Source organism: Passer montanus, unplaced genomic scaffold (assembly GCF_014805655.1).
Source record: "Passer montanus isolate IOZ18808 unplaced genomic scaffold, ASM1480565v1 scaffold170, whole genome shotgun sequence".
Lineage (NCBI taxonomy): Eukaryota > Metazoa > Chordata > Aves > Passeriformes > Passeridae > Passer > Passer montanus.
Genome location: NW_024364271.1, coordinates 460,001 through 484,511, shown reverse-complemented (window position 1 = coordinate 484,511; position 24,511 = coordinate 460,001). Strand labels below are relative to the sequence as shown.

The following is a 24,511-nucleotide window of genomic DNA, read 5'->3' as shown; positions in this document are numbered from 1 at the left end:
GCATGCCCAGAATTTAACAAAAAATCCCCAAAGCACCCCCCTCAAAAAAGCAAAGATACAGTCATATTACAACCACCAACAGCCATGTTCTTGCCTTTTTTTTTCAGCTGTATATTACAATTCTTTTCTATTGGTGGTGCCAGAAATTGCTAGAACACAACTATATTCAAATAGAGAAAATACTTATTAATAAACCTTTTTTGTCCTTTTATTTTTCTTTCTACATGTAATATTTCCATCTGGGATTGACGACCAGATATACTTCAGCAGGTACCACCTGGTTATTAAGACCAAGACAATACAAAGACAGATATGCACAACAAGGATAATGTGGTGCATGGAACTGCTCCATTAGATGACCACCGAAAAGTGAGCCAAGTTGAGCAAAAATCTGATTTGTTGTTGCAAATTTCCTTCAAAAACATGGCTAAATCAACAAACTGAGTATATTTTTGTAAATAACAATAGATATTCAGAAAGCTCAAAATTATTCTTCTGATCATCATAAAATATTTCAGAGGTAATTGAGTTATTTTAGGAATCAGGAAAATATTGGGTTTGTGTTCAGTTTCTTCACTGGGGTTTGAATCAGACCCAAATTAGAACATGACAATTGTCACATACACCAGTAAGTCTGAAGACAGAATAAGTGATGTGAATGAATGTTTTTTGGCATTGTTTATCTTAGCTCTTTTTTCTTGTGTTAATTCTTGCTGATTTTAAATGTTATATGTGATCTATTAGGAGTGTTACAACTTTTGACACTGTAAGGACAACTCTGAGTTTTCTTTTTATCATGCTACTCAGATTTACATTACAAAAGGTATCTGTATAGATTAAACCTATTTTCTGTATCTACCTGGGCTTTGTTTATGAAAGATTAGAAGAAACCCTTCTTATAAAATTGTTCTCATCCTTAATTATTATTCTTTTGTTTTCATTAATTACCTGCACAGTGTGACATTATTTCAAGTAACACCTGTCAAAATATTTGCTCTAAAAGCATTGAAAGAGTGAAAAACATTTCTGAATAGTGTTTTTCCTATGTACTAGCAATTTAAAAACTAGGACAGTTTGCTCATACTTAATCAGTTGGGATTTTTTTTCCCTTGTAGATACAGCCAACTCTTTGTCTTTCTTACACTTCCCCTGAGCTATATTTAGAATCACAGAATGGTTTGGATTGGAAAGGATCTTAAATATCATCTAGTTCCAGGACCTTGCTGAGGACAGGGGCACCTCCCACTAGTCCAGGTTCCCCAAAGTTCCATCCAGCCTGGCCTTGAACATTTTCAGGGTTGGGGCATTATATTTCTCGCAGTATTTTACACATTGGGAGGCTTATCCATTTTGGGTTTTATCTCCTCTTTCTAGGTTAGTAAAGGTGCTTCATTGCAGTTTTTTTTTCTCAGATCATGCTTTAGAATCCACAATCATTCAGGTCAGGACTTTCAGTCCCCAAATATTTAGGAAGGTGCAGCCATTCATGGACAATTGCCAGAACCCTAGAGAAGTACAGCAGAGCTGTGACATTCTGGTCAAGATAACAAGTTCCTCCTCAGCTGCTGGGACACAGTCACAAAGATTCATATGGAAATCTGTTCTTTATCAGATGCTTGAGGTACCAGTAGGAAATTACATGCCACTTAAAGTACCTGTATCCCAATTCTGTCGTGATTTTCTCACATATATTGTTCTCTAAGACTTTTATTATCAACCTTGATCTTGCTAGACCAAACAACATGTTTGTTGCCTGGTCATATTCCAGTTGGACTCTCATCACTATATGAAATGTATAGGATGTGGTGTTGTTTCAACTTTTGCAGAGGAAGGACAGGGAAGGAAACAAAGTTTATTAGGCTTCATGTGAACAGTTATGCCTTTCTCCATCTAAAACCACTTTAAATTATTTCCTTATCCTCTAGATGGTTGCTTCCCTAACATCCTCGTTTTCCCTTAAGCTCTACTGATTGATCCATCATTGATTTGAGCAGAGAAATTATGGATTCTCCATCCATGAGAGTGTTCAAGACCAGATTGGGTAGGGCCCTGAGCTGCCTGATCTAGTGGAAGGTGTCCCTTTCTGTGGCAAAGGGGGTTGGAATCAGATGATCTTTAGGGTTCCTCCCAACCCAAACTATTCTGTGATGCTATGAATCTCTGCATGATTCAAATTAAGAGAGCTATTGAGATGTTAAGTAAAATCTTAAGGCTGAGGAAAAACTTGGGGTATTCTGCTTAGTTATACCACATATGTCAAGTGTGAGTTAGCAGGCTGTGATTGTGCTCTCACTGAGATTGTGAAGCCTAAAGATTCTGCTAGGATATCCTGCAAGGCCAATGCACAAATGCACACAATAGCATAAAACATCCCTAACTGCTCTTTAATAAACTTCCTTTTAGATTTTTTAAAAATATTGTTTATTATCACAAAGAAACATGAGAAATTTGTATTGCTTACTTTACAATATATTTTTTATATAGAATATTTGAATAACAAAATAGCAGCCCAAGGAGATGAGAGTTTAAAATTATCAGATGCTGCTTCTTAAATGATAAAAACTGTGGAAGAATCAGTACCTTCTCTCCTTTTTTTTTTTTTTACTGTAAATTAATTAAAATACTTGCATACTTGTGCCTTCTGTGTTGGCCTGAAATAATTTCAGCTTATGTTAAAGTGTCTTAATGGTTTAATGTTCATTAGAAATCCATCAAGGAAAGCAATCTACTCACCATAAATCAAAGGATTCTAAATATTAATGAAGCATTGGAGAGTTTGAAATGTAAAAATTAAGAACATGAGGGGAAAAAATAGAGAGTTTGTGCAAAAAATAAGAAATAGTTAGTGCCAGCAATATAAATATAGGAAGAAAAAAAGAAAATATGTACCTTGAAAATGAGGAAGATTCTGAAATGGATTTTTTTAAACAGAAACCTCAGTCCCCAAAACATTTTGGTAAAAGCTTTTATCATGGTCTTTTTTTCATTTGTGATGGTTATAAGCGTAGAATCTTAAATATTATTTTTTTCTATTTTCTGTGAATTCTTTTAAGATATGCACATATATTTTGTAGCTCTTCAGTTTATTGATTCCAAATGTCTGTATTTTAAACAATAGTGTACATAATATTCTCAGTGCAGAAAAAAATCACATTTTTTTTAGTTTCCTCTTCCTTTGAACTCTGATTGTATGCTGGTTTTATTTATCTGATAGCTATCATCTTTATCCTCCGAGAAACTTTGGATTTTATTGTCTGGTTTCAACAAAGTCATCTGAAAAAATTTCTTGAAAATAATTAGATTCCTACAATTTTTGTAGAAATTGATGACTGAGTTGAATAAATACATCCTGTCAGCAGGAAAACATTCCTTACTAGATGCCAAAAATTCCCTATAAGAGGTGTGGGAAAAGGGAGGGGATCAGATGATGAAAAAAAGGAGGAGTTATGTCCAGAGTCCTTATTAATGGTCCAAGTCAGAGCTCATACCTTAACACACCAGTGTAAATCAATGATGGGACACAAATGAGTAATAAACCAGGCTTCATTAGTTCTGATGTTGATGAAACTACTTATTGGGATTATTAGAATATTTTGAAATTAGTGACAGCTTTCTAAATTTATTATTTTCAATTTCATTTATATCTTTCTTGATCAACAGAATTTTTATTTAATTGTACCTGTAATAATGGAGAAAGATCTTACCTGTTTTGGAAGTATTAACTGATAAGCTGAAAGAGGAAACTCAGGCTTGTAAGAATTTGTAGAGACAAATAGAGAGAATCAGGATTGAGATGTGAGTTGTCAGAAAGCATATTTGAGAATCACTGAGACCAGGTTGTACACTAAAACTTTACAGATCATAGAAAGACTGGGGACATTCACAAGATAAATCCTTAGAGTGTTGTCTATGTCACATATAATTGGTATTGCTATGAGTGTGTCCTGCTCGTTGTCCTTCCACGTGTTTGGGAATTCAAGAAGTGCATGTGAAAGTTCAGATTCAAGTCCCAGAGAATGACAAATTATGGAGTTCCCAGTACTGAGGGATTCCAGGAGCTCTATGTATGTCTTCAAAGGATGATCTGAAACCCTTCCTTGAGAAGGAAATATCTTCTCATGCTGCCATTTACTCTAGTCAGAGGAAATAATGAGTGTAGGCTAAATGTAATATTCAATTCAGAAGAAATGCATTCTGTATCTTTACTATAAAACAGAATTCTGCTTCTGATACAACCCCAAATTTCTTTTTATTGCTTTCTTATGATAATGTAAGTTAACTCTTACATGGACTTTCTGGAATGCTGTTTTATTGCACCCCTTCATTTTCTCAGTTTTACTTTAAATACCACTAACCTGCATCTAACATATTAGATCTTTAGGAAGAAAGCAATTGCTAATCTCTCCTAAAAATTAGAAGTTGTGTCCATTCCTCTTGTGTGTTACTGAGTGCAAGGACAAAAAAGAGGGCTGTTTGTAGGTCTTTTTATTTAAAAGTCTTCTCTTATCTTTTCTGGAGTTATCTTTACTGAATAAGAAATTTGTTTTAAACAAAGGTTGTAAATAAATATAGTTGGAGAGTTGCCATTAAGTGCTATGAGAGAGGCAGAATATTTGGTTCTGCTCAGAAACCTTAAATTTTTTGTCTTCCACTAATTTCTTCCTTTGTGTTACCTTTCCTTCATATTATGTTAGATATCTTGAGTGAAAGAAGCTGAGGAAAAGCAGTACATTTAACCTGATATTAACTCAATTTCCATGAAGACTGATTATATCTTACAGGTATTATTTGACCAGGAAAACTCACATTTTCATGCTACATACAGCTGCTAAATGTATGAAATCTTTGGAAAAGATTCAAATTAATCAATTAATTAAAATAAATAATAAATTAATTAATTTCAAAAATTAAACACTTAGTATTGCTTCTCAAATGGGGCAGAGTTCCTGAGTAAGCTGCAGAAGCTGTGATAAAAGTTTCAACACCTGTACATGAAGTGGACCATGGAACGCATTGCACCAAAGAACTTCTTTCAGCTGCAGTCCACTTGCTTTTCTGCCTGGAATATTTATGTTTTTCTTGCATCCATGCTGAAAGTGCTTTGACTTCCAGAGTCATGGGTAGCCGTGTATACATCAAAACAATTTTGCTCCATGTGAAAGTTATAGGCAGTCAGAATGGAACAATTATTGTTTGGTTCCTTTCATTTCTTTCCAGCTTCAGCACACATCTGCTTACTCTGCACTGTTGAGACAAATTACAGTCTTGGCTTTACTGTTTTGAAATCTAAGTCTTTTTATGACCATAGACATTTTGGAAGGAATCTTTGAAGCTATTTACCTTTGCCTTCACCAAAAGAAGATTGACTATATATATTTTAAGAAACAAACAGAAGACTTTTTTAGGGTTTTCCATGTTTACTCTTTCAAAACTTCCCCTAGGAAAAGAGAGTAGTTAATTGTCCAGTGACCTCTTGCCAGTATTTTAGGATATGTGTTATGTTCTTCAGGTAGTTTTTTGAGATAGAAAACTCTTTTTCCTGCATAGTCCTTGTTATGACCTGCCTCTGAGGCAGGGTAACTGAGGCTCTTGCTAGTAGATCTCTTGGGATTAGAGTGAAATAATACTGAATAAAGGAAGACTGGAGGAAAGCACCAGTGGTGTAGTGGTATCATGCAAGGTTCCCATTCTTGTGACCTGGGTTCGATTCCCAGCTGGTGCATGGATAATTTCCAGATCATAGTCTGTGCAATGCCTATATTGCAGGTTTAATGCAATTCAGTAACATATGTTTTAGGATATGTGTTATGTTCTTCAGGTAGTTTTTTGAGATAGAAAACTCTTTTTCCTGCATAGTCCTTGTTATGACCTGCCTCTGAGGCAGGGTAACTGAGGCTCTTGCTAGTAGATCTCTTGGGATTAGAGTGAAATAATACTGAATAAAGGAAGACTGGAGGAAAGCACCAGTGGTGTAGTGGTATCATGCAAGGTTCCCATTCTTGTGACCTGGGTTCGATTCCCAGCTGGTGCATGGGTAATTTCCAGATCATAGCCTGTGCAATGCCTATATTGCAGGTTTAAAACACATATATGTTTTGTCTCTTATTTTATGCTTTTTGTTGCTTGAATTTTGGGCAGGACAACTAAGTTGCTGTGGGCTTATTCTTTGTAATCCAGCTGTGTAATTGAGTGGTATTTTAAGTTTGCTTCTGTTAAAGAGTTCACTTCTACTGAAAGTTTGCTTTTATGTAAATAAATTTTGTATGTGACCTAAGAATTCTGGAAATAGTAACTTACTTGTAATTTGAATTTATCAGCCATATAACTAACATACCACTGCATTGGTATGAAATATCCTGTACATGGTTATTCATCATAAAAGAGATTAACTGAGACTTTTTGACCAATCTAACACTTTCAGATATAAGGGCTATCGTTGACACTTCCTTCTCATCCAAAATTGATAGTTTTATGTTATATTTGGGAAGAGGGGCCAAAAAAAGCTGTTTAGTATTCAAATCTCATCTCCTTCAAACACAAGGGCTGTCCATTCCAATGAATAGGAAGTCAGGCAAAAATGCCAGGAGGCTTGCATGGATGAACAAGGAGCTCCAGGCAAAACTCCGATGCAAAAAAGAAGAATATAGAGAGTGCAATACAGAAAGTGGAATCAGGGACAGGCAACCTAGGAGAAATACAGCAGCATTGTATGAGCATGCAGAGATGCAGTTGGAAAAGTTGAAGACAAAATGATATTTCTTCAGGCAAGAAATATCAAAGACAACAAGAAGGACTTTAAGTCCAGACATCACAAAAGGAGTACTACAGAAAATGTGAGCCCATTGCTGCTTGGGGCAGGGAACCTGATGGCACAGGAAAATGCTGCAGTACTGAATTCCTTCTTTTCTCCAGTCTGTTCTGCAAGAGCCAGCCTTCAGGAATCCTGGGTCCCAGAGACCAAGAGGAAAAGCTGGAGAAAGGAATGGATATACTTCATGGAAAGGAATCAGATCGGTCAGTACTTATTCAAAATGGAGATTCATAATTCCATGGGATCTACAGACTAGTCACCCTTGCCTCAATCCACAGAAAATGATGGAGCAGTTAATCCCACAAAACATTTTCAAGGTATGTTTCACAAAGGCAAGAAAGTCATCATGAGTAGTGTGCAAGGATTCACCAAAGAAATGTCATGCTGGACCAGTTATCAAACAGAAGTAACTGGCCTGGTAGGCAGGTGGAGAACAGTGGAAATTGTCTGCCTGGACTTACACTGTCTGCCATTAAGATCCTCATAGACAAGCTATTGATCCAAGGGCTAGATAAGCAGACAGTGAGGTGAACTGAAAATTAGCTGAATGGCCAAGCCCAGAGGGTGGTGCTCAGTGGCACAAGGTCAATTTGAGGGCCACTGCTGTGTGCTGAAATATTTACACAAATGAATGTTCCACCATACAATCAGGGGAATTTTATGGTTTAAGTATCTAAGGATTGTTAGTTGTTAGTCTTAGAAATTAGGATTTTAGAGGTGATTCAGATAAAGCCTCTGCTTATTTGCTGTCTTACATCCTTTTATTAAAATGTATTTATCAAATATCACTTAGCAGTTCAAGTAGACTCTATCAATCACCCGTATATCCCTTCTCACATTCTAATTGAATCCTTCAGAAAATGAACGAATTTTTAGACACTGTTGCCTGGTCATGCTGATCCCTCTCCTGTGCATCAAGTTTTCCATTTGGAAGCAAATTTTTTTCATAGTAATTCAATAATTAATGAGTTATTCAATAATATGAGATTGCTTCTTAGGACTTTACAGATTTTATCTGTTTTGGAATTTGGGTTCTTTTTTCCCCCTATCATGCTTTGTTTTCTGAGTGTTCATGATAAGTGTCTTTAAGTCCTTGTGATCATCGGTTTGCCTTACTTTGTCTCTAGTAAACTTCCTGTCAGATGTGTTTGAAGAAGTACTTGGTTTATGTCTCTTGCAGGTTTTTCCAAATACTCTTGTTTACCTTGCCTGATTGCATTTTTATATTTAAATAAGCAAAGTTCAGGATCTTTTCTGTTTTCCTCTTTTAGACATATTTTCAACCTTTTGTCTCACTACTAGTTCAATAGTTCCCCTTCTGTTAGTGACATTGATTTTTTTTTTATATTTCCAAAAAGTCTGTCAATGCTTTCTCACATTTTAAGCCTCCAATGTGGTATCTGTAAGTAATCTCTCTTTGGCTTGCAAGTATTTTATTTTTAGATGTTAGACAATAAAGTTTTTTATTAACTAATTTTTATAAAACTTCTTTTTTTTTTCCAATTTTGACTGCAGTGTTACTTTTTAGGAGTTTGTTGTTCTTTAAGCTCCAATGTGGTATCTGTAAGTAATCTCTCTTTGGCTTGCAAGTATTTTATTTTTAGATGTTGGACAATAAAGTTTTTAATTAACTAATTTTTATAAAACCTCTTTTTTTTTTTTTTTTCAATTTTGACTCCAGTGTTACTTTTTTGGAGTTTGTTGTTCTTTAAGATGTTTTTGCAAGTGTAGTGTGTTGACCCTGGCTGCATGCCAAGTGCCCACCAAGCTGCTCACCTCCCTTCTCAGTTGGACAGGGGAGAGAAAATATAGCAATGGGTTTATGGGTTGAGATAAGGAATGGGAGAGATCTCTCACTGAACACCATCACAGGCAAAACAGACTGAGCAAGGAGATATCAGTTGAATTTATTAACAACATAATCCCTAACAGGCCATGGAGAAGTCAAAGAATCTTAAAAACACCTTCTTTCCCATCCCTTCCTTCTTCCTGGGCATATGATTGATTTGCAATTTTCTCTACCTCCTTCCCCAGAGTGGCACAGGGGGATGGGGTGGCCAGTTCATCACATGTTGTCTCTGATGCTACTTCCTCCTCAGTGGGAGGACTCCTCACATTCTTTTCCTGTTCGAGTGTAGACAATGTTCCACGGGAGACAATTGTCTGTGAAACTGTCCTGCATGGGTCCTTACCATGGACTTCGGCTCTTCACAAACTGTTCCAGCATGAGTCCTTTCCACAGAGTGCAGTTCTTCAGGAGCAGACTGCTCCAGGATGGGTTCTTCACAGAATTAGAGTCCTGCCAGCAAACCTGGTCAGCTGTGGGCTCCTTTCTCCACACTTCCACAAGTCCTTCATGCACTCTGTTCCAGTGCAGGATTCCCACAGGTTCACAGCCTCCTCTCAAGCATCTATATGCTCCAGCATGGGGTTCTCCACAGGGTGTGGGGAGAACTCCATGCTGCTCCAACATAACCTCCATGGGCTGTAGCGGAATTTCTGCTCCATCAACTGGAGTACCTTCTCCACCTCCTTCTCCATTGACCTTGATGTCTGCAGAGCAGTCTTTCTCCTATAGTCTCAGTTCATTATATAATTCTGTAGCCCCATTGTTGCCAGAAGCTTCCCACACAAATCCAATACACCTGGAAAAATCAGCAGCTGCTGAACTGACTGTGTTATCAGTGGTGACTGCCCAGTAGCAAGCTGTGGGTAGGCAATAGATTTCCAGTTGCTATTTTTGTGCATCTCCTATGAGGAGGAAGAAATGACAGTGCTGTTCAGACCTTAAGCCAACACTGGCTGCATAAAGAACCCTTGCACAACATAAAAGCGTGGTCTTTTTCTTATATAAAACTTGATACCAAATAAACAGTAAAATGAGATACTTTCTTCTCATCCAAACTCCTTCTAATGACTGGACAATGCCTTCTCTGATGCATTATTAGCACATCAGTGTGTAAGGCATTCTGAGAGCCTTCTCACAGGCTTCTCATTGGTAAGTGAATGCCGTCGAGATTCATCAGCTCTTTCTTCCTATAAAGGAGACCAATAATACCTCTGGGAATAAATATATTTACTATTAGTTCACCCACACTTAACATTATGTAATAAAGGATTTTTTTTGGATCCATTGTTCCTTCCTGCTCATCTTGAAATGAATACAGCCATACTGTGAGTGTTCTGATGAATTCCAACATCTTATGGGATCAGAAGAACAAGACAATACTGGAGAGAGGCATTTCAGTATTTTACTGTAAGTCCTTAATTCAGAACCCCATTTGGGTCCTTTTTCAGTGTTCTCAGATAGGAGAGATTTACTCTGAGAGCTGTCAGACTAATTTTCTTTGGAACAGAATGTTGGATTTACTGTGATGACCAGAAGTTGTTCTGAGATTTTTATTACACCCTTTTTGGAGAGAAAAGTCTGAACCTTTTTTATTTTCTTCTGAACAGTGGCAATCTCCATTTGCTTTTGTTACAAAACTTGTTCTCTTCCATTCTGTGACTTTGAACTGTGCAAGAACTCAGACTAGAATCTGATATCTACGTGTCCCATTTATAGAAAGATAAGTCCTAAGAGAGATCCTGAAATTCCTGTTTGTCCAAGACATTAGCAGAAAGTGTTGTTCCTCTTCTAAGCCAGGTGATCAACAAGGTCTCTGTCACATGTATTTGTAATTGATGCACAACTTCCCTTTCATTCTCAGGCTTTGCTTTAGAGAAGACTGAAAGGAACATTTATAGGCCTGACTGACACAGCATGATAGGTTTCATTCCAAATAATTCCTCCCTTTTTTATTCAATACTTATTCTTTTTGGTTACTCATTGAAACTAAAAGGCTCCTTTGTCTTCACTGGATTCTTGAGCTAGATCCTTAGTGGCATTTTCAGCCCATTGTTTTTCCTTTTTCAGACAAAAAATAGAGAACACTTTCCTAATCGGAAGTAAATTTTGTACTCAAGATCTTTGTTTTTGTTTTTTTTAATTGAAGTTTATGTTTTGTCATGATAAAGAGTCCTTGAGATGCATGTTGTACTTCTTTTAGGCTGGTTTTTACGATTTGTTTTAACTAACCCTTTTCCTCCTATTATTCTTCTAAAACCTTATTTCTCTCTGTTAGACAACATTCATATCCTCGCTGTCAAGAGGCTTTTTCTTCCTATTAGAACTAAATTTAATGGTGATGTCAAAGGCTGTGAGAAGTACAAAAGCTATAATTTACTAGTGATGGTCAAATTGCAGAGCAGTTTGGATAAAACTCTATTCTGAGACAGCCAAAGGGGATCTTCTAATGTGACAGAGACCAAGAAATGTTAGTGATTTTCTGGGAAGCTTGTCCATTCCATTTTCTAACCAGGGTGTCACATCTGTACCTTTACCTAATATTGTGCCATTCAATAGGAACTCAGAAATTATGCTGCATTTCCTGCTTGAAAGACTTGCAGTAAGCATAACTATGTTTGTAGACGATAGTTTAAAACTGAAAAAGGATACATTTACTACAACCACCATATTTTGAAAATAGAAGGTTGGAACTAGGTGATCCTTATGGTCCATTAACATTCTAGGAATCTATGAAGATAGGAAGAGCATTGAAGAGACAGACAGATAAGTAACTGATTTAGAAATAAAGACACATTTCAAGACAGCCATGAAGTAAAAGTAGTAGAGTCTGGACCAGTCACTAGCATTTTTTTTTTTTGTCATGGTTGAAAATACCCAACTCTTTAGACTTCGATCTTTAGACTTTTGGAATGTCTTTTTCTTAGGCAGGTGCTTGTTCCTTTCCTTCTTTTGTCAATTGGCTCTGAAAGGAACAGAAAATGTGGGAAAAATTTAATTTGTTTTCACTCTTATGTCATAAGTGAAACAGAGTAGAAAAACTAGCTATTAATTAAGACAAGGAGTTTTCTGTAAGCCATGTACTTGTTAGAGAACATTGAAGTATCAGCTTCTATTGAGCCTATTGAGTTTAGATACAGTATTCTTTATTTTTCCTCCAAGCCCAGAAACAAGAGTTTCTGCTGTATCATCAGGGAGGGTATTTTTCCATGTACTTGTTAGAGAACATTGAAGTATCAGCTTCTATTGAGCCTTTTGAGTTTAGATTCAGTATTCTTTATTTTTCCTCAAAGCCCAGAAACAAGAGTTCTGCTGTATCATCAGGGAGGGTATTTTGTTGCAGAATCAGTCTGTAGGTCCATAGTTCTGTTTTCCAGCTGCTAGTACACAGCTTGTCATGGAATATCATCAGGTTTTTAGTGTTACTCTATTTGAAGGGCTCTTGGCATAATCTGCATGCAGCAATACTTCCCCACTTTTGGATGGGAGATGGGGGATGTTGAATGGTTTGAGTTCAGATAATGGATTTTGTGGTAGTTTATTTTTAATGCAGACTTAATAAGTCAAATTGAAAAAATTAAAAAAAAAAAAAGATTCTTCTAATACCTAATAGTATTTTCAAAACAAGGCATTAATGGCAGTGACTAATGTTGTTAGCCCTTCCCCAACTGAAACTAAGTAGAAACAAAGTGACAAAGATCACATCATTAGTTTTGTGGAAACCTAGAGAGGTGTGGTAGGAGTTATACATCATGGTCTGCACCTGTGTATTTGATTCTGTTTTAAAAGCTTGGAGAAAGAGTTTGCACAAGCAGATTTGTATGCAAATGATATCCAAAAGATAGTGGTAATTTCCAGGGAGAACTTTCTCACTGTATAAAGCTTTTCAGAATGGAAATATGGATATGTATTTTAATTTTTTTTTATGTTTTTAATGGAATTTTAAACTTTGAATAGTATAAATATTATGCAATTCATTTAAGCATATTTATTAATGCAAAGTTTTCCTTACTACATGTATTAATCATAGTTTCTTCCATTTAATATTTGGTGCTTGTGTTAATGATGCAAATGAAATTATACAATAGACAAGAACCATTTTTCTTGAGATGCCAATTAATAATAAACTGGATTAATGAAAAAGAGAAACATGAGATATTGTAATAAATAATTTTTTCCTTCCTCCTCTTGTTAGCTGTCCTTAGCTGTACTTTGCATGAGGTAGTGATAACAATTAATAAACTTCTATTTTTCTCCATGGAAGCTATTTCAAATATATGTTTTGACTTCAGAACTTTATTTAATTTATTCTTCTGCAAGATGAAAAATATTTTGTGAAGCAGCAAGGGTATTTTCTATTTTAAAATGAACTTTATCATTCAAAACATGCAGTATATAAAACTACATGATACAAAAATAAGTATGAAAGGGAAAACCAAAATATGCTTAGGAATGGTAACTGTGAAAGTATTTTATGACTAATGCTTTTTTCTGACATCTATAGATGTAGGACAATAACTTTTGAATGCTAACACATCTATTTATGCATACATTTTTCAGAAGGTCTCCTATTTGGATCAGAGTATACATGAGGTAGATAAAGAGCAGAAGTAAACTGAATAAGTGGAACAAAAAAAGAGAAGTATTATGAAGCAACAATTAAATGGTGTAGGGGTGAATAATTTAATGCTTGCATTGAAGTATGTTTAATGTTGTAATGCTTTTTTGAAGTGTGTTTAATCTGGTAGGTTAGGCTGTCATTTCTGCAGAGTTGCCTTGGAACTATATACATACACACACTTTATGTACTATTTTCTGTCTCTTTTGAACTAACCTATGAGGTCCATAGCCTTGAGACAGCATGAAGCACAAAGCAGAATTGATATTGGGGTCATTGAGAAGTCCTTTGCTTTCTTCATTTGCTGCACTGGCTCAGATTGCTTGAGGGGCTTTAGAAATGCAAGGGAGAAAATCAATAAAGGACAAAAAAGATTCCAGTGTAATAGGAAGTGCCTGCTGATTGCATGTTTGCTCAGCAGATGGCATCTTCTTGTAAATGATGACTCGTATCTGCTGTATCACTTGCTAAACTATAATCCACGAAAGTGAATTACTAAATTTCATTACTGAACATTGTGCTTTGTATAAACATGTTATTGGAAGAAACAACCATTTTTCCCCTAAGATTCTGTTAATTTTTATTACTCTTCTATTTCCATCTTGTATAAATTTGTTAGATATTACAGCATCAAAAATTAATCATGTACATACATATATAAAACAATAAAAGCTTTCATGTTGTTCAGAGTAGCTTTTAGGAATCCTGTAATTTCTGTGGAAGAATTCCAAGACTTCTTATGTATCACAGAATCTTAAATTAAGCGTGGGGAAGTTCATTGATTCACACAGATTTTTAAATTTGATAGGGAAGAGGAAGTTTATATATCCCTCTTTGTTAAAGGTGATGCTCTACCAAACTGCAGGTTTTTCAGGAGATCTTAGAACATGTCAGAATGACTGATGAGTCAGCATGCAGATAATCTGTAATTCTACAATGTTTTTCAGGGCATTTATTTAATATACCTTTTTTTTTTTAATTTTTGTTTTTAATGCTGCCTCTCCTAGTAACTCTAGGAGCATCCATTATTTACTTGAGTAATATTTGAGTTTGTGTTCTGGAGGAACACAGGAGTGCTAAGTGCAATAAAGCAATGTACAAAGCCTATTTTATGAAATTTGTAGAGCTCTGGACTGGTAACAGCACTTTGATACCTTAAACATTGCATTTTTAGAGCCTGATACAGTTCCTTGATTGTAGAAATTCAAGTTTTATAAAAGGGCTGTCTTTTCTTAACAATAACTCATACCACTAGTTGTGGAGGATTTCATTATAACATTCTTCTAATCAAGGTCTTTTGGTTTTTCAGAAAAAGTTTTTTGAAGTTGTATTCAGAGATATTATTTCTCTTCTGTGATTAAGTTATTGTCTTGTTAAAGCCAGTGGGTATCTTACATGATGTTATAGAAAGAACAGCTATGTTTTTATAGGATTTTCCTTACACATTTAATATAGAGTCTCCAACTTTCAACTGACCAAGCAATTCACCCAGTGCTTCATAATTTGCCCATTTTAAGTCAAGCTGAATCACAAGAAGGAGGCTACTGCATCATACCATTGAATTAGGAGTGACTTAGTTTGGCCAGCTGACATTTAAATGTCAAAAAGCTAAATACCTTGTTAACAGCATATGATTTCTACCTTGTAAAATTCAAGTGGTCTTGTTCAGCAACTAGCAAGAATGAAGAATATTGTTCATCTATTGAACAGCTGAATGACCAAGTGACAAGGGACTCATTCAGCTTAGGCAGGAGAGTGGACTCTTATCCACCACAGCAAGCCATTAAGTGCAGATATTCAGTCAATTGATATTTGGATCACAGACTGTAGACTATATCACCATTCTTGTTTGTTTAGTCTGAAAGCTTATGGCGAGTTCTCTCTCTTCTGTAATAGGCACCAGGCTGCACTGACTCAATGGCTAGCATTCCATATGTTCAGAATCCAACATACACACACTTTATGTACTATTTTCTGTCTCTTTTGAACTAACCTATGAGGTCCATAGCCTTGAGACAGTGTGAAGCACAAAGAAGAATTGATTACAAGTTTTGCGTGCCCATTAAAAAGTCCTGAGAAAAGTGAAGGAAGTCAAAGATGCTAAATTCTTCTTCATTGACAGTTTTGTTTCAACAGAGCTCAAACATGAACCTGAGTCTTTGGTACAAAACATGGCATGGCATGTTTGTGTGCATGTTTATATCTGGACATGATGTATTAATCATCTCAGGTTTGCAAAGTTTAAGGCCAGGGCAGATCATACAGAAATCCTATGTATGACAGGGTATCACCTTGCACCAGGCTCTCCTGGTACAGAGCCTAAAATTTTCCTCAGGAGTTTGAGACTCCCTATTAGCAGTTCAGTTACACAGGAATTTACATCAATTATTATACCTTCATTTTCTTTCCCTTGATTCTATGTTTCTGCAAGAAACCTGACCTTTTAATCTAATCCTATACAGATTATATATATTACATATTTACAAAATTTGAAGGTCTTAAAAACCTGACATTCTTGCACAGCTTCATGTAACTGTGCCAACCGCTGTTACAAAAGTTTTGATTCCTCGCTTTTTTTTATAGCAACCTTTTAGATATTCCTTTCATAGGGAAAAATACTCTTAGACTATGCATGATACTACTGCTCCAAAAAAAATGGGACCGTGTCTAAAGAAGAAATTTTAAAAATACTGATCTTAAAATACTATGAAGCAGTCTTTTCCTACTGATGAGGTCTTGAAATCTGGTATTTCTACACGTGCACTTAACTTATATGTGTATATATGTGTATATATAAGGATAATCAAAAGGTATTTTCCTCCCTCTTAATTTAACCCATTTACATAGCTGCTTACAGCCCATTAGTCTGGGTTACAAAATCTAATGCAGCAAGACCACTTTACAAGTATCACCCAAATAGAAGACTCCCACCTGTTTATTACTGCTGAACTGCTACAGTGCTTTATGTTTACCTTGTTCATTGTGGGGAAGCTGCAGCTTTGTTTACCAGATACCCTTGCTCTTGAAAGCAGAGTTTGCTTGTTTTGTGAATGCTCACATTTTTTGGGTCCTGTGACCATCTGTCACCTTTGGCACAAGAAAGACAGTGCAATTTAACCTCTCTTCCACAGAGCAGGAAGTTTAGTGAAAACACTTTATAATTTTAAGGTTTTCAGCAGCTTAATGTCAGCATCACTTCAAGTTGCAGCTGAGGAAAGGAGTCATTCTCTGTGCTTTAATCCTCCACTGTCTGTGGAGTACAGACAAAAATGTTATGAAAAACTTGACATCTGAAAGAAGACAACTCTCTATTTAGGAACAAAATGAAAAATGCTCTGGGGAATGGCAACAAAATACTGATTTTTCCTGAAAGCCAAGTGGTTTAGGTATCAGCCTAAGACAGCATTATATTTTGTAAGTACTTGAATAGTCTAGCATTGAAAGCTGGACACTGACTCTGCACACACTGAAATAAATAGTCCCACACTTGTATCACATGCAATTATTGTTACTTTTTGCTGTCATAAGAAAAATTTTTGCTGTGCAAGCCAGGGCTTAATTACAAAAATTTCATACATAGGGAGAAAATTAAAAGGGGCATGTATTTTTTGAAGATAGTGGTATACAAATATGGATAAATGCACATACAACATAGGCTATTGCAAAAATACAGGTGTCACAATAAAACCTGTGTGTATATAAGAACTGTGCAACAAGCTGGAGAACCCTAACTAGATTTGTGAAGCTGTTCTTTTACATAATTTCAATTTTGCCAGTTGCACTGAGTCCTTTAAGTGCCTTCTCCTAAGTAATTTCTCTTTCTTTGGGTATACATTGTCATTATATCTTGCACATATATGCATGTGCTTAAACACACTACTTGGACATCTAGTCTTGCCTAATTTACATGGTATGGGTTTTTGTTGCTGGTGATGGTGTTGGTTGGTTGGTGGGTTGGTTATTTTTCAAATTCCTAGTTAAATTGCTGAAAACTATCACACTATGGAAAACCTCAAGAATTAATGCAAAGAACTAAATTAATTATGGAACATGAAGCAAATACAGATAGGCAATACAGAAAAGTCTTCGATGATTTGAGATAAGTTCTATCTATTATATGAATTTTAAAGGAAAATGAATGACATAAATAAAAATAAATTAGTCATTTACTTTATTGTAAAATATGGTTATTTTAGAGTGTTAATTCTAGAAAATATGTACTTTTCATCAATAATTTGAGAGTATTTTTGTATGATCACCGCTTGTAGTTTAAACGCATCTTTTGAAGTGTTTAAACCTTTGTCTTTCTACCAAACTGAATTTTGGTCATTGAGATAGCTTTCAGAATTCTGATAATATTCATGGTCAGTTGCATCCTTAACTAAGGGAGGATTCAATGCACTTTGTGTTTTCTTTGGCTTAAGAAATGTGGACCTGAACTTACTGTGACTGATGATTGCTGAAAATAGTCTCAAAGGGCTCTATCCAACGGGTAATGCAGGCTGCCTTCTAGGCCATGCAAGCCTTGGAGGGCTGTATATGCTGATTGCACAGCAGGCTTACTCTTCAAGGATAAAGGTGAGCCTGCTGTGCAATGTCAAAAGAAAGCAGCTCAAATTGTTGAATTGTACGGGATGACTAAATAGTGAAAAAGTCATTCTTACATCATTATACTACAGCTCTCTTTCTAGGATCTCCTTCATTTATGCACTGTTGACGTTGAAAGATCTTTGAGAAATTATTCCATAAAATTCTTGATTTGGGGAAAAAAACCCCAAACCTATGTACATTTTTTGATGAATATGTGGAATGGGATGTTTTTTTCACAGCTCTTGGTTTAAACAAAATGATTCAGAGGGACCTAATGTGCAGTGAAACTTAGAGACTTTAAGAACCAAAGGCATCTTTCCATGACTGAAAAAATCTACTCATTTTTCACATTTTTTTAGCCAGTAGTCAGTGGTTTCATATCAGTGACATGTTACATTCAGGCTCAAAGAAGGAATGGATAATGTCAACATAAAGTGGAACTGAAAGTTCATTCCAGCCATTTGTTGCTTCAATGTAGTAGCAGTTCAATGTAGTTCATCTCTCTTTCATAGAGAAATTTTCTTGCAAACTCTGCAACTTCTAGACTTGAAATAGATAATAAAGAAACCTGCATTTCCCCCAAGAACCTGCTTTTAGAGATCCTACCTAGCAGGAAGAAGAAATACAGTCAAAGAATTCCCCAACCCCCACCTCTGATTTCCACCTTGTACATCGCAATGGCTAATGTTACTTTTTGTTATTTTCTGAATGCAGAAGGAACATCACACAGGAATTTCTCCATCGTGTGACATGCTTAAAACTGGCAGCATGGTTCTGCCTTCTGATTGACAGAGCTGACTCTGCTCTGTGTATAAGGGGCGAAGGAGGGGAAGAGTTCTGCGTCGCTGGTGCTTTTTCATTGCTTACTGGTTTTCGTTAGTGAAGATTAATGATGACAACATTCAGAAAAAAATTTCTTTCAGGTTAATCTCTTTTATTATTCTTCTATTAATATTTTCAGGTCATATCACATGGTATTTCATCAACCTGTGTTTAACACAGTCTGCTCTACTAGCTATTCCCTGTTACATTTTGTGCTACACATATAGTTCAATATCAAATATTCTTATTTATTTGAATAGATCTTTCTTCTTTTTATAAAGCCTGTCTGATTTTTTAGAAAACCTGGGTATAATGGAATATCTGTTTTTACATTTAGTCTTAGCTGTTATTTCCATTTTTTTTGGCAGCCTGAACTGGTAGAAAAAATTTGAAATAAATTAGTCCCTACTGCTGCTTTCAGTCTTCACTGTTGTCCCTTAGTGGGTACTTCCTAGCATCTTTCTCTGAATAAAACCTCCTTGACTTATTATTACTTACTATTAATGCGATAAAAAGACCAAATAATAGCCACTAGAGTGAAATAGAATCACTGGCACAATGGTTTCAAAACAACTGTCGTTTGAAAGAAATACTTTTCCACAATAAAAGTTACTACCGAACTGAACTCTACTGCAAAATATAGCCTAACATGCTACCCAAAGGAAATTACATATCACTGGCATCCCATCTAGAAATGTCTCATAATTTCTGAAAAATTGTTTTTGCATTTTAGAAAGACAAAATCGTCTTAATATCTGTACTTAAAAACGAAGACCAAATATATTCGTTCAACTGTCTTTATCTCAGTGAAGTTTGGTACTAATTAAATCAGAAGAAAGATGGACAGTTCCTGTGAATTCAAGGTTTGTGTTAGGTGCATCTTTGCTTGCATTGACCCCCACATCAGTTGCTGTATGGGGTGCCTACACCTCCATCAGGAAAGGCAATACAGCAGGAAACAAGATATGGGGGTATACTGGAGATTAGGAAGGCTGGAAGGGTGTTTTAGTGAAAAGAACTCCAGGTAATTTCTGATGGCTCCCCAAGCCCCTCTTTAGATTCAGAGGAGGTCTTAGACGCTTTAATTTTCTACAAGGAGATGTGTTTTTCTGAAGAGTCTCAGTAAGAGACTCTTACTCTCATTAAGAGACTTGTGACCTCCAGAATTTAGAACTAAGTTCCAAAACTCCTATATACATCTGTTCTGTCAAGTATTAGCTAATCACCAAGAAGGATAACTTATTATTGGTCCCAGCTGCTCCTTTCTTGATGGTGTAAATGGCTCCTGAGCGGCCAGCTTCATCGTTACATTACAGATTCTTCCCTTTCTCTGACTGTTCATTTGTTTTAAAGTTAAAAACATGCTTTATTTTAGTGTTTTTATGACATTGAGTCTACATAAACACACCTTAACATTAGAAAAAGTAGGCTTAAACTTGTCTCCTGAGTTTCCTTTTTTTGTGTGTGCACATTGTAATGCAGTATTATGCAGCCACCAGTTACATTACCTCCTTAGTTTTAGTTTAGGTTGTCTTGCAGAAAGTCACTAAGACAACCTTTTTTGACCTTTTCTCTTTTTTTCTTAAGATATGATTCTGTCTACAAGTAACAGAAATACAGACCCTAAGAGAACAGCATGTCAGTACCAGGTGAAAACATCTCGAATTTGCTTAACTTTACATATTTAGTCTGTACAGGTTAAAGCAAGCATACCAGCTATGGACAGAGACAAAACCAAAGTACTGCACAAATGATGTGAAGCTCCAACTTCCAGTCCCAATAAATAATAAAACTGTGGTTGCTTGATACAGTATTGGCCATATCTGTGTCTCAGAATATTATTATTTAAGCAGATATTTAAATGTGGTGAGTCAGTCCATTCTCTAAAAATAGAAGCTGTTTTTTCCAGGACTGTGGAAATTATGTATCTCAATAGAGTCATTGGGTAAGGATTGATAGGAAGAATGTCTTTAGGTGGTCTAAACATTCCTGATAAGCTCTGTCATATAACTTTTTCTTTTAGGGTATCATTGGTTGGGAGAAAATGCTTTTACCTATAACAAAATTAAAAATGAAACTTGTAAGCAAAGACTAAAAAACAGTAGAGCAGAGTATTTTGATTGTTTCATTGATTTTTTTCTCTTTCAAACAAAAAAAAATTAGGTGGTGTGAAGTAAGCAGCAGAATGTTTAGATGGTGTTTAATAATCTCCAAGATAAGATGGCAGAATTTGAGAAAGGTTAAAGCAAGGATAAAAAACATACAGAGAATTTCTGCCCAAGGATGGAAAGATGTAAAAAAGGAACACCTCATCTTCTGGAGTACAGATTAAAGGAAGCATTTCAGGAGTTCACCTGGGATTTCTAGAAATTCTAGCAAGATTTTATACTAAATGAGAACTGCCTGTCTTGATAGTTGAAAACAATAGAATACTTGTTCCAAGTATCTTGAATTACAGAAAGTGGATGTTCCCTGTATAGGCTGTGCATATATATGGTAATGCTGTATGTACATAGAGCTGGGGTGAAAACAAAACCTCAAGGAACTCAATGTAAATTGTATCTTTTAGTCTGGGAAAAGCATTGTCAGATGCTTCGGTTGATCCGGGAAGATATTTAAGCAGGAAAACAAACTCTAAACTGAAAATGTAAAGTTAGGTTATAGTTCCTTCTGCTTAAGGAGAAGTGCAGATGTATATGACAGTACAAATAGAGCAGTGCAATTTGGAGGTCAGAATTACAAGTCATTCTCATTATCTCATTTTTAAGATGGACAGGTATGAGCCATTACACCTTATGCAGAAGAGAATGATGAAGTAATAAATGGAAAGACCAATGAGATGGAAAATCCCAGTCTGAGGTCTATGAAAAGGTCCAATAAAATGGCCTTTTTGTGGTTACTTGCAGGTTTTGTGAGGGTGAGTAAAAGCTAGTAAGCAAGAACAAAAAGATGGAATGACTTTTTGCCATGAAAAGAAGGTTGGAATTAGCTTGACAGGAAAGATATAGAAAGTTACGTCTTTATTCAAGCAAGAAGTTGTCTCTCTCCTGGAGAATAGATGGGACTGTTAAACACCTAAAGGAAATAAAACAATCTCTTGTCATGAGACAAACTGACCCTAAATTAGGTGAGATACTTGGTGACAAAACTCAGACTACTTGTTGAAAATGCATCACAAAAGGAAACAGAGTTGAAGAATGGTCCTGATAGGGGGAGAATCTTCATTAAAAACTAGTGTCTTCAGCACAGATTCAGAGACAGAAAGAAAAGTTGTGAGGTGACTCTTGCGGTGCACTGAGGGGTGGAAATCATCTATTCTTGATCAGGGCTGACAGGGATGTGAAGCTGAAGCATCTGTGTGTCTGGTTCTTGCAGGAGCACACATCACGTGTGATTTGGCTGGAACGCTGAGTTCCTGATTTGCAGACCTTCTAGACCCTGTCTGCCCACAGGAGAGGAGATTGCTGAGTGATAGAACAGTGACACGTGAAGGTAACAAATGTCACAGGTAAATGCAAGGTGTGACTTTTGATTTACTAGCAGTCATGCTACTGAATGCGGTGCAAGTGTGGTGTACAATGGGGAAGTTATACCTTACAGGCCTATTTTATCACTGTGCTCTCTGTAAGTGCTCTCACAGCATCTCATTACCTCCTGTTCTACAGAGACAGTGCAGTCCCCAAACTATCATATTGCCACTTGGTTCAGTGCTGATATGTGCTGTATTAAACACACAGATAAGAATTCTTTGACATAACAATTCGTAATGAGGGCTGGATCACGTTCAGAATGATTATGTTGTGCCTTGTTTTCTTAACCTTGAAACAAGCCTGCTTGTGCTTATTTTCTGCTGCTAATGTGATTATTGTGCTTTCAATTAAAGGAACTGTAAAAGCCATTACTGTGGATTTTGGAGATTGAGCAAGACAATTTGAATGACCAAAACTCTTTGGAAATGTTAACATTTTTCCTCACTAGTATTTGCTATTGGACATATGATAATGTATTTTTGAAATTTTTAAATTGAGGTGGATACAGACTTATATTTTGATAAACATATTAAATATCAACAAAGCTTTAACATATATACAATGTGCTGATTTCCTTTTTGCTTTGAAATAGTAGCAATATCCTAACTTCCTAACTCTATTAATTAACACTAGGCTTCTGTTAAAAACTCTCTTATATCCCAACAATTTTTCCAAATTTTCTGTGATATATTTGACTGTTGCATGATACTGGAAAATAAGACAGTAATAAATTGATACTTCTTTAGCCTTGTATTTTAGAATTGCACCAAGCTCAGCAATGTTTCTTCTAAAATTAAATGAGAATTTCTCAGCTATATAAAAGGACATATGGAAATTCATCTAATGGAACAATATCTCCTTTCACAATGCCTGAAACTTAAAAGAGAAGAATATACTCTAAAAAAAAATTACTTTAAATTTCATAGATCATAAAATGAGCTTTTTATCATTTATTATTAAAAAACCTGCTGTTTAGTCTGCAAATGTTTGATCAGAATATTTTTATCTGAACCTAAATCTTTTTTCATTTTTAATCAAATCAGAGTATTCCTATGAGTACTTTCTTTTTCACAGAAAACCATTTTCCATCTGGGGAATGATATATCAGAAAATCCATGTCTGGTTCTAACAGCTAGTCATGATATGTTGTTTCATCAGATATTGAGAGTATTACTAATGAAATAATCTACAAAATGGCATATTTCAGAAGGGTTTGTTATAGAAATATGATAATATACTTCTCAAAGTTGAATTAAGAAGAAGGAAAAAAACTGATTTAGATCCAGAGGGCTGTTTGTTATCATGGTATTAGGTAAAATCCACTGGGTCTCTTTTATCATTTACCATTCATCTTTTAGGTTATCTTTTCTTCTAGTAATTTCTTAAGTCTTGCTGCACTAATACTTTCAGTGTAGTTTCCCTCTTTTACTTTCAAAAAATACTGTTAATCAATACTAATGTTACTGAAAAGATTTGTTACAGCATATCCATGTAAACACAAGAATTAAATTTACAGATATATAACAATAAAGGATTTTTTAAAAAGCTAGAGAGCCATTGCTTCCTTTAGGCTATTCCATGTTATTGCAGACTACAGATAACAAATTGTCTGGCTATAAAATTGTCTTTAATTAGTTGACTCAGTGGCTTCCTACAATGTGTTACAGGGGTCGGTGGGACTCCCATGTTACAAGATAGAGGTTTGAATCCTACTCCACGCTCCTGGGTAGTCTTTGCATATCAACTCACATGCTGTCCTGTGGGAAGTGCCAGCAGAATTACCCAAATAACCATCCCACTGATTTTATTGGCTGACAGGGAAGTGACATTCCTTGCCTTCTGAGGAATATGCATAGCTAGAGGTTGGGTGCCATGAGAGTAATAATGCTCTGAATAAAACTCTAAGGGATGTAAAAGGGGAAGGTTAATGGAAATTTTAAGGGATAGCTTTATATTTCTCCATTGAAAAACAAGCCATATGAACAATAATTCAGAGCAAATTAACCCTCACTATATTTTAACCAGCATAAGTAAGAACTATTGCAATGGTCTAATTTTAAAAAAACAACTATTAATTATTCTTTCTACAAAGACAAAGGCTCTTTCTAAGAGTGCAAACCACTTTTGATTATAGTTTTGTCACTCATAATGTTTTAATAATACTTTGGGTTTTTGCTAAGGATGCTCTTCTAATTTCGAAGAAATTCCTTTCTGTATTTTCTGTGGTGGATGTGGGAATTCAGGCAGTTTCTCAGAATTTGTTCTCATGCAATCTAAAGTCTAGTGCAAGTCTG

At 35.7% G+C, this 24,511-nt stretch overlaps 1 protein-coding gene and 2 non-coding genes across 3 annotated transcripts in view; 2 read left to right on the top strand and 1 right to left on the bottom strand.

Annotated features, from left to right (window-relative positions):
• The window catches only part of ASXL3 (ASXL transcriptional regulator 3), a 283,448-nt gene that overhangs the window by 177,975 nt on the left and 80,962 nt on the right, over positions 1 to 24,511 (bottom strand). The gene's annotated exons all lie outside the window — the stretch shown is intronic.
• Positions 5,652 to 5,722, top strand: TRNAG-CCC. The gene has a single exon. It is a non-coding gene; the product is annotated as a tRNA-Gly (tRNA).
• Positions 5,961 to 6,031, top strand: TRNAG-CCC. Its single transcript has one exon. It is a non-coding gene; the product is annotated as a tRNA-Gly (tRNA).